Genomic DNA, 11,678 nt, shown 5'->3' with positions numbered 1-11,678 from the left:
CTCAAAATGTTTAAATGTTCAATAAATGTTCAATACTGTTCAATCACACAATTGACCACTGAGCGTTTTTCAGCTCTATTGTTGCTTATCTATTCTCTATATGAGCAATCTCATATTTGATTATTGTTTTTACATATTTTAATTCCAGTGAAATATAATTTAATTAGAGCCGGCTAAATAGCAAATTTGCTATTTTGCCGCTGCCAGTCAAATAGCCACTGCCTTTTTTTTTTACTATACATTCAATTTTTACTTGAGATCAACAATGTTAATTTTAGAACTGTATTTTCTTCAATTTAAGAACCTTGCTTAACTGCAAAAAAGATATGTTTTAGGAAAACAAAGTTCTCAATCACAACTTCGAAGATATTTATAAATATCTTGATCTTGGACTACTTGGTATTTTTTGCAATTTATTTTAATCTTTATATGATAATGTACTCCAAAGGTTAGTTTTATTTATAGACGAGATTAAAAAATGCAGAAGAATATAAGCTCTCTAAATATAAAAATGCTGTATATTATATTCCCATGAAGCATTTAAAATAAGAAAAGCAAAACCTGAACCTCGTTGGCATTTTGACTGTCCCTCTGGTATCTTTCGTCCCTCTTTTTTAGATATCCATGATTTATCCTTATTCTGTACATGGGATTTGAAAACTGACATGTATTCTTTTAACTTGCGAAAACCAAGAAAATGCTTATTTGGGCCCTTTTTGGCCCCTAATTCCTAAACTGTTGGGACCAAAACTTACAAAAACAATCCAAACCTTTCTTTTATGGTCATAAACCTAGTGTTTAAATTGCATAGATTTCTATTTACTTAAACTAAAGTTATAGTGCGAAAACCAAAAGTATTCGGACGACGACGACGACAACGCCAACCTGATACCAATATACGACCAAAAAATTAAAATTTTTGCGGTCGTATAAAAAAGTTAAAGCACTTTACCCATCTTGGTCGTTGGGTCCAAACAACCTTAGGTAATTCCCTATCATTTGTACTTATTGTTGACAAAGCTGTGCCGTAGGGAATTTTTGATAAATTAAAGGTGGAAGGTGGTAACACTACCCAAACTTTAAACCTTATAAAACCTTACCCACCTTGGTCCCATCATTTGAACTAAGTGTGGACAAAACCTTTCCCGATGGGATTTTTTTTTATGCATTGCAGAATAAAGGAGGTTGTTTCACCCTACCATAACTTTGGAACTCAACTAAAATAGTCCCACCTTTTACCACCTAGGGATTCGGGTCAAAGCAACCTTATGCAATTGGCTATTATTGGTACCGTGTGTGGATAAAAGCTTAGCATAAGGTTGTCTTAAACACATTTCATTTACCTTAAACTTCTCATTTCCTCTTGCTAAACTGCATCTGCTATGCTTTTTTAATATGTACACATGTATGAATTTAAATGAAAATTTAATTCACTTATTTTCATTCTTCTAAATAATCAAAATTTGTATTCATTGAAATGTATACTAAAGTAATTCAACAGTATAACCAAAATCATATATAAAATAGTGTATAATGTTGCAAAGCATGAGCCAATAAAAAACAGTATTGTGCCTGCACAATTTCTACTTTCAGAATGATAAAACAGAAAAAAACTATATTGACAATCCTGTGTATTGTTAGCTTAATTTTGTTGTAAAATTTAATATAGAAAATGTGGAAAAATGATGCAAATTTTACAGATCATAACTATAAAAGAACATTTTTGCTGTAAAATTAGTCAGTTGGCATTTCAACAACCAGGAGTATAGTTTCGTCATTTGATCGAAATAATTTGTTTAATACTCCCGGACAGTTCGCTGATTTGAATTTCATTATTTCTCAAAAGATCACAATTTGAAGTTCGTTCGTCGTCATTTGAACGCATTTTCGTCACAATTGATATAAATTGTCATCAAAAAACTTTGGACATTTCCATTTAAAAAATGACTTGAAATAAGTTCCTGTACTTTACATGATTAAACATATTTATCCTTGTCAACACAAATCACAAAAAAAAAATCACAGACACTGGATTTCTAATAGTATTTCTTTGTCTTTGGTGTCAATGAGGTTGCACAGGTTGAACATTAGAGCAACAAAAACTTTTTTTTTGTTCACTATAGCACTTGTTGTAAAAACATGAGATTGAATAAGATGCATGGTTGTCTTCTTTGAACAATTAAGTCAAGTATAATTCAATATGTGGAAGACGATCTAGATGATTGAGATAATGAAACAACCACTGCCTATTAGTATAAAACACAGTTGTCAGTGAATGCCTCGTACATGAGAGAGACTATGATCATGATGATATGATGGGATGTATACTGTTACAATCATCTAGATTTGGATATTCCTGAAATGAAAAAAAAATATATTTGAAGAAGTATTACAACTTTAGTTATAGCTAAAAATGGCAAAGTTTACTTAAAACTACTAATTAATAAGCAGGTTGTCTGATTCATTTGAAAATGTCAGGGCAGACAGATCTTGTCCTGATTAACAATATTACTCCATGTCAGATTTGATGTAAATGCTTTGGTTTCAGAGATATAAGCCAAATCTACATTTTACCCTTATGTTCTATTTTTAGCTATGGAGGCCATTTTGGTTATATCTTTTAAACACTTTACTCCAATGATGATTGTGGCCAAGTTTGGTTAAGTTTGGTCCAGTAGTTTCAGAGATTTTTGTAAAAGTTCAGGCTAGGTGAGCTAAAAATAGCCAAATAATTTTGATGAGAGAAACCTGTGTTCAAAACCCATAACAATAAGTTTGTTTCACTTTTTTGTCATAATTCAATAAGATGTATCACCTCAAAGATTAAATGAACCTGTCAAAACGTGGAAGTCGTCAAGTTAAAGTTAAAATAATTTGGAATTTTCTTGTTTCATAAATAATAAAAAAACCAAAAATCTTCCTTTTGGATAACAAATAGTTATCAAAGGTACCAGGATTATAATTAAGTACGCCAGACGCGCGTTTCGTCTACATAACACTCATCAGTGATGCTCATATTAAAATATTTATAAAGCCAAACAAGTACAAAGTTGAATAGCATTGAGGATCCAAAATTCCAAAAAGTTGTGCCAAATACGTCTAAGGTAATCTATGCCTGGGATAAGAAAATCCTTAGTTTTTCAAAAAATTCAAAGTTTTGTAACAGGAAATTTATTAAAATGACCACATTATTGATATTCAAACAGGAATGCATGACAACTGATGAATTCCAGGAAGACAACTATGAGGATCTGTTTGTGAAATGACAATATAATGTTGTCTTTGTCTGTAGACAAAACTTGGATGAGGATACCATACATTTTTTGTTTATAACCGTTGAGTAATTAAATTTCAAGGATAACAAATTTAAGAAATGATGACAAAATAGCATACCACTCATATTGTTAAATATGTGAAAGATAATTTTTTTTACATATTTGTGGTCTTGAAAGATATTTTTTACTTTTTTTTCCTACCGACCAACCTGACTTTTTAATGTGAAAAATATGTAAACCAGCAAAATTGAAAAACCCTGGCCTAACAGAAAATACATACAAAATTACACTGACATTTGTATAATATAGACATATATTTGAGAACAAGATTTATAAAGTAAATATCAAACTTTAAATGAATTTATAAAAAAAAAACATTTTGACTATTTTTTTTTTCTGATAATTCCATAATTATAGAATAAATACTTACTTCACTTCTGTTGTCCATAGAGGTCAACATTTTATTAAAATCAATAACAAGGTTATTGAAAGATGGTCGCCCTGATGGATTCTCATGCCAACAGGACTGCATCGTTTTATTAATTATTTCTGAAGCATATGGAGGTCTGCCCATTCTATGACCTTCTTTTAAAAGTTCAAATAATCTTTCCACAGGTACAGATGGATAAGGATTCCCTCCGAGTGTAAATATCTCCCACAACAATACTCCATAGGACCAACTATGAAAAAAAGATTAAAATTGTAAAGAACAAGGATTAATATATTTATGAATAAATTTAAATTACTTAGTGAATCAAAATATGCTTTTATTTCAACCATCTTTGCAATTTATTTTTACTTGAAGCAAGGTCCTACAAAAATCAGTCATCATAAAGTATCTGTAAGGCCTTTTTTGGGGGAAAATATTACTGCTGTAGAACCTGTGATATAAATTCGTTAAGGTGGTACCCAACACTTTAACTCAAATTAATTTGGCTCCTTTAATTTTCTTAAAATGTTGACAAAGTATTTACTTTGACCCTTTGACAAAAATATAAAAATTTCAAAAAGTTTGAACCAACCGTTTGATCAGAAAAAAATACACTGGTTATATAGCAGTTTGACAAACACTTATTTTGATCATTGAGAAGCTTAATACTCCCTTATGAACACAACGTCATTAAAACGTTCTGCTGATTTTACAGAGTTATCTCCCTGTAGTGTTAGGTACCATCTTAAGATGATATACAGGCATACATGTCAAGTGACATGATATTCGCGTGTAATACACGCTTTTTTAACAGTTTACACACGAGGATTTTGTCACTTGCGTGCATTGTACAGTACAATATGAAACAAGTTGAATTAAACTATAGTAGCAGTCTTTTGACCTTTGTTTTCGTAAGACTTAATTTCCAGAACATCTACATCATGTTTCTTATAAATGCTAACACAAATTCTTTATAGAATATGGAATCATTTTACTGTTTGTTCAAATCTTTCAGTATTTTAAGCTATAAAATAAAATCCTCTGTTCAAAACAGTTCTCTTTTTTATGTTTTTATTAATATCCAATAATGGCACTTTTCCCTAGTTAATTAAGATTGGAGTTGAGTGCACCTACACAAGGGTGCAATCAACATTTTTTTTCTCTATGACATCATACTTTAGGGACTATGCATGAGTGACCCTTAGTGGTGGAAGGATTAATAAAGATACTTGTATAAAACTAGATATCACTGAAATCAGAATGATCCCTAGTTTATAATGAAATAAAAATAACGCGACTTTTAATATATTGTCCTTGTCCTTGGCCTCATTTTTATGGTTGTGTGACGACTTGAAAATAGTTAAGATTTTTTTTTAATGTTAATTTCTCTCCTATTAAGAGTACTAGTAATATGAGTAATATGATAACTATATTTGGTATGTGCGTACCTTGCAAGATCCTCATGCCCGTCAGACAGATTTCACTTGACCTCAACCTCATTTTTTGATCAGGTAACAAGGTTAAGTTTTGGTGGTCAAGTCCATATCTTAGATACTCTAAGAAATAGGTCTTGTATATTCGGTGTATGGAAGGACTGTCAGGTGTACATGCCCAACTGACAGGTGTTATCTGACCTTGACCTCATTTTCTTGGTTTAATGGTTATAATTAAGTTTTTGTGTTTTGGTCTGTTTTTCTTAATCTGTTTGCAATAGGTTTACTATATTTGATGTATGGAATGATTGTAAGGTGTACATGTCTAGCTGACAGGTGTCAATTGGCCTTGAACTCATTTTCATGGTTCAGTGGTTACAGTTAAGTGTTTTGAGTTTTGGTCTTTTTTTCTATTACTATATGCAATAGGTCAACGGATTTGGCTATACTTCTTGGACCTTTTGGATTATAGCTCTTCATCTTTTATATAAGCTTTTGATTTCAAATATTTTGGCCACGAGCATCACTGAAGAGACATGTTTTGTCGAAATGCGCATCTGGTGCAAGAAAATTGGTACCGTTAATATTATTATTTGTTGTATGCAAATATATCATTATGTATTTGTCATTATCGCTATTTTGTGCATTTTGCCTTTGATCTTTTTTTGTGATAATTTTTCAGTTCGTGCTACTTGCTTGAGAAGGAAAATTATAGCTAAAAACTAAGCAGGCACGTGGCGTTGCTAGAATAGCTATAAACAGATTATCATTGGTCATCTCAACTCGATTGCCTTTCTCGATTTCGCCGTCCCGGTTCAAGCGAGAAAATCAATCTCGTTGAGATGATCAACGATATTCTAAATAAAGTATCGCAGGTTTAATTGACTTTGATCTCATTTTCACGGTTCATTGCTCAGGTTAATTTTTTGTGTTTTGGTCAATTTTTCTTAAACTATAAGCAATAGGTCAACAATACTTGTTGTATAGAAGAATTATAAGCTCCAATTTGATTTCATTCAACAAATTAATTCATGACCTGCATGTATACGCTTAGAACACGGCAACGTAGCAAATGGTGAATATTTATCATCCGTGTAATTTGGTCATAAGGATATTTGCAAACTTTCAACGGATTGCCAATGAGACAACTATTCACAAAAGACCAAAATGACACAGACATTATCAACTATAGGTCACCGTACGTAAGAGTTCATAAAATACAAATATTCCGCGTGGAACACCTCCTTTTGCTTCCTCTATTTTCACCCTTTGGATGGGACCTTCAAATTTAATTTTGCTTTCTAACCGATAAATGCATATACAAATCATGATGCATTTTTTATGTGTACTTTAAGGGCCCTTGATTGGAACAATATTCTTCTTTTTTTCTATCATAGAAATTACAATAAAACTTTCCAACAGGCTGTGTCTACTTAACGTTAACATTAATTGGTACTCGTTTCCCCTGATACATGTTAGACTGAGTCCTTTCGCCTGTAGAGTCTGTTCATCAGAAGTTCACAAAACTGTCAACGTTGCTATTACAAAAGGAGTGATTACATTAATTCAAAATCCATGACCCAAAATTTTTTACAAATGTAGTTTATGTCATAAAACATGAAGAAACAAATTTGGGAAGGGTATAAAAATATAGCAAGTAACACACTGTTCACACTAGCAATATTGACTATGGCCGTGTTCACACCAAACGCCGTGTACAGTAAACATGTTTACATTTGGTTTAATGAACTGTACACTAGTTTCACATAAGATTTGTCCACATCTATACACCTTGTTTAGTTACCTGGATAAGATTTGTTCACACTTGTAAACTATATGTCATTTAAATGTTCATTACGTAGAAACCGAATTCAAACTTTCAAACAACTTTTTTAGCAGTAAGGGAACGACCATTTGACTTTAAGAAAAAGGGGGGATGGATTTTTCCACAATTTGATTAAAAAAATCGGGTCAAACAGATGATTAGAATGAAAAAAATTCTGAATCCAAAGTTTCCCCATACATTATAGTGTTAAATATTGAATTGCTATCTTAACTTTCGCGCGAGAAAAAATTCGGACTCAGACCGCATTAAAAAAGGCTGCATCAGCTTGCTTATAGACAGAGAAAAAGAATTGCGATTTTAAGGATCAGTACATTTCTATCTTTTCTGTTTGTTTGAAATGATATTTTTCTACAAGTTTTTCTTTGGCAAAAGAAGAGGGTGATATTTTTTTTTTATTTCTAATTGTATTTTAACGGATCTGAGATTCTACACAAACAAGCAAGTAACCTCACCCTTTTTCAGTAATGCATTAATGAGTGAATCGTTGTTTGAATAAATACCAGTGGCAAATATTTCTGTCAAGTGTGTACGTCCAGTCGATATGGGAAGACCTTTTCTAATAAATTATGTGTTCGGCAAAGATGATGGATGAGTCTTGATAAGGGGCTAATAAGGCTACGTAAAGTGTTTTATAACAAATAAATATATCAAGTTTAGACAAATATTTCTGTAAAGAACTTTATTAATAAGTGTTATAAGTATCAATTTTATATAAAAAATCGTTTCTTTTTTACGTATAAATGGAAAAATTACAGTTCGGAATGCCTAGTTTTGTGTACACTGAACCTACACAAGGCCTACATCGACTATCGACTGAATGTAGGCAAAACATGATTTAAACTACATGTAAACATTGAGTTTTATCAATGGGAACGTAATTATGTTTAGTTTATGTGTGAGTTACACTAACATAACACCGAGTTTAGGTCAATGTGAACACGGCCTAAGGTGATCAGACACCACTCTTCATATGTTGTCTTAGGTTAACTCTGCTCACCTTGAACACATATTGACAATGTTTACCTCTGGTCCAGTTACAATGATTCTTTGATCAAATAACACACTCATTTATGTTGGTAACCTCTGGTCACCTCGTACATATATTCATTATGTTGACCTCTGGTCACCTTACTATAATGCTCACATAACACAATCGTTCACTTTGGTTACTTCTGGTCACCAAACACATTCATTGACGTTTTTTACCTCTGGTCGCCCTAAACCGCTATTCATATATTAACTTCGGTTCATGTTTGTAGATAATATCAGTCAGTACTTGAGGTACAGTTAATGTGTACGTCAAAAAAACAAAGCTTTTTCAAAGTTTTAATGGTTGCATACAATTCAGTACTCACGAGGGTTGGATGTTTGTAGATCATATTGGTCAATGCTTTAGGTACAGTTCATGTGTATGTCAAGAAGGCTGGGGATTTTGAAAGTTTTAATGGTTGCATACATTAGTATTCACAAGGGTTGTATGTTTGTAGATAATATCGGTCAGTACTTGAGGTACAGTTTATGTGTACGTCCACCAGACATAGCATTTTAAAATTTTTATGGTTGCACAACTTAGTATTCACTACGATTGGATACTTATAGATTATATTGGTCAGTACTTGAGGTACAGTTAATGTGTATGCCAAGAAGACAAAGCATTTTGAAAGTCTTAATGGTTGCATACATTAGTACTCACAAGGGTTGGGTGTTTGTAGATTATATTGGTCAGTACTTCAAGGTACAGTTAATGTGTACACCAAGAAGGAACACAAGGAATAAGATTAAGGTTATACTTATATCTATTCATGTTATCATAGTTTTGTAACAGAAATAAACAGGCCCTTAAAATTACATAGAAAATCTATTCGTAACACCAAGTTCAAAAGACAATGAAAGAAGAAGAACAAAGGCTTCATCAGAACATGACATACAAATTACACTGACTTGGGTCAGACAAATGGATTTTTTAAATAATAACAGCAACAGATTCTATTCCTTTTCAATTAAAAACTAAGATTGGTTTGCTCATTGGGAAAGACTGTCCTGTAACCTTTAGTTAATGACCTTCTACATAATGTAGTCCCTGGTGGAGCGTGGTAGCCTTGACAATCATACCACATTTTCTTGTGTCAATCAAATATTATCAATTAGAATGATTCATTTGATTCATATTTAATTAATCTTTATTGCTTTTAAGAATATTAATCAAAATGATAAACAAAAATTACAAGTATATACATTGTTTATTTCTTTAACATATACATGAATGGGAATATTATAATAAAGAATAAAAATTATAATTATAATGTTTACATATCAACACGAAAAACTGATTACATTTTCTGCAAAAAAAAGAAGTAATAATTCAATCGGTTTATAAATATATATATCTGCTATTAAAATATTTCCAAAATAAAAAGTAATTTCACCCGTTGCCTGCATTAATAATAAATAAGTGCTTATTCAAAAATTACAAATTTATCTTAATCCATAAATTCATTGTGTATATAAATAAGTTCATTCAACTTCAATAAATATAGTTTATATGTATAAGCTTATTCAAAGAAAAATAATGATATAATAATAAACTGGCATCAATTAAATGTAAAATGTTTTTGTACAATGTATAAACAGAATAGATTTGCATAAGTTATCATGTTGACTGAAGTGTATAAGTCCATGAAATGGAAATGCATCTACATAATAAACACATAAATGAAAATTACAATTTTTCATCACAGCTACACCAAAAAAGTTCTTGCCAGCTTATGCTATCTCAAATATTCCGACAACAAAAATCTACCTAAATTCAGGAAAATATCTCATGTCATTCAAATGTTATTAAAATTATTGAACTTAATATATACTTATCTAAGTCCAGTATGTTACATTTTAAAATTGATTATGATTCTATAATGTGTTTTCAAAAATAAATATATCATTCAGTGGTTGTTAATTGCAGGCTTATTTACTTATGAGTTTGTTACTAAATTTTACCAAATCTTGACTTTGATAAAAAAAAAAAAAATCAACACAGAGCATGTGGATCACTTTACAGATGATTTGTTGTATTAAATTTATTCTTTAAGAAACATTTTTTCTACTTGTATTTACCTATCAGTGAATGTTTGATTTTTGTTTCCCACTCCATTTGCACTGCAAGGTTGATGAAGTTGAAACAAGAGGCCTGGTAGATATTGGAAAATATCAGTGAATTAGTGTTTAGAAGCCAATAATTCAAAAATAGTAAAGGGGAATACACCTTTGTCTACATTGTCAGTATAAAAAGTATATATCATACCAAAAAGCAACATCACAAAAATACTGAACTCAAGAGGAAAATCTAATCAGAAAGTCCATAATCAGATGGTAAAATCAAATGACAAAACGCATCAAAAACGAATGGACAAGAACTGTCATATTCCTGACTTGGTACAGGCATTTTCAAATATAGAAAATGGTTTGTCGTCAATAAACAACATAAAAAAATGCAAAAATCGGTGTTCCTTAAAATTACATTATAGGGGCAGCAACCAAACAATGTGTTGTTACGTTTGTAGATAATCTTGACCTGAAAAACAATTTTATCCTATGTCAGAAATGCTCTAAACTCTATTTCTTTGTTAGGTTGTGTAAGAGGGTGAGAGCGAGTTGCTTATTTGATTTTTTTTCACATAAACACATTAATTGTGCGTTTAAATTGAGAATAAGGACATCAGGATGAAAGAAAACAGGTTTTAAAAGTCTGCTAAATACATTTATGTTGTCAAAACGCTCCAGATTACACATATACATATGACTTCTTATGAGAAACACAATTTCTATAACTTGACAATCAAACTCAAATAATAAAACCACATGAAAAGTTATAATAAATTAAATAAAGATTTGTCATGTGTTCAATCAAACAAAAGACTTAATATAACAATGTATAAGATGAACTGCAAAGGAAGCATAAAAATGTGTGATCCAATAGTCTTAAATAAATATATCTCAAATGCAAGTAACTCAAAAATTCATTCGATAGGAATACCACATGTAAAAATATAAATACATCTTTGTATTAACACAGACTGAAGTATTGATTTATGCTAAAATAAGACCTCACCTAATATGGCTAACACACTTACATTGATTTTTAAAAGTTGCTGCCTATTAATTTAAACCTACAATCATTCTTCAGATTATATGAGAATTGGTTACAGCCAACTTCAGTCATCAATTTTCAAGAAAGAGGATTCAGGCCATGTGGACAAAACAACATGCATACGAAAAGTCGTGTATCGATATCGAATCTACATTGGTCTTCTAGATACTAGATTAGTCCATGTTGATTTTATTAAGTTTAAGATACAATTTCTTGGTAGTATAGATTTATTTCATTGTCCTGCTCACAAGCAAACTTAAAACTCACAGTAAAACCCAGTAAGATAATATAATTGAAAAAATTAAAACATTTTTTACTTGAAATTGAAACATGATCTGTGTTTTGTGGTAATTGGCATTGTGCATATAAGAGGGGCGAAAGATACCAGAGGGACATTCAAACTCCTAGATCAAAAATAAACTGACAACGCCATGGCTACAAAAGATAAAGACAAACAGACAAACAATAGTACACAAAACACAACATAAGATTCATAACATTTGGTTGAGGCAAACTAAAGTAAGAGAAGGGATACCAAAAAGTCAACAAT

At 31.1% G+C, this 11,678-nt stretch overlaps 1 long non-coding RNA gene across 1 annotated transcript; it reads right to left on the bottom strand.

Annotated features, from left to right (window-relative positions):
- Positions 1-259: 259 nt before the first annotated feature.
- Positions 260-3,951, bottom strand: LOC134681062 (uncharacterized). Its single transcript, XR_010100563.1, has 2 exons — positions 3,706-3,951; positions 260-2,356 (listed from the first exon to the last, which is right to left on the bottom strand). It is a non-coding gene; the product is annotated as an uncharacterized LOC134681062 (long non-coding RNA).
- Between the last annotated feature and the right edge of the window lie 7,727 nt (positions 3,952-11,678).

Source organism: Mytilus trossulus, chromosome 8 (assembly GCF_036588685.1).
Source record: "Mytilus trossulus isolate FHL-02 chromosome 8, PNRI_Mtr1.1.1.hap1, whole genome shotgun sequence".
NCBI classification, from domain to species: domain Eukaryota; kingdom Metazoa; phylum Mollusca; class Bivalvia; order Mytilida; family Mytilidae; genus Mytilus; species Mytilus trossulus.
The sequence above is the reverse complement of the archived record's forward strand: the minus strand, read 5'-3'. Positions and strand labels throughout refer to the sequence as shown.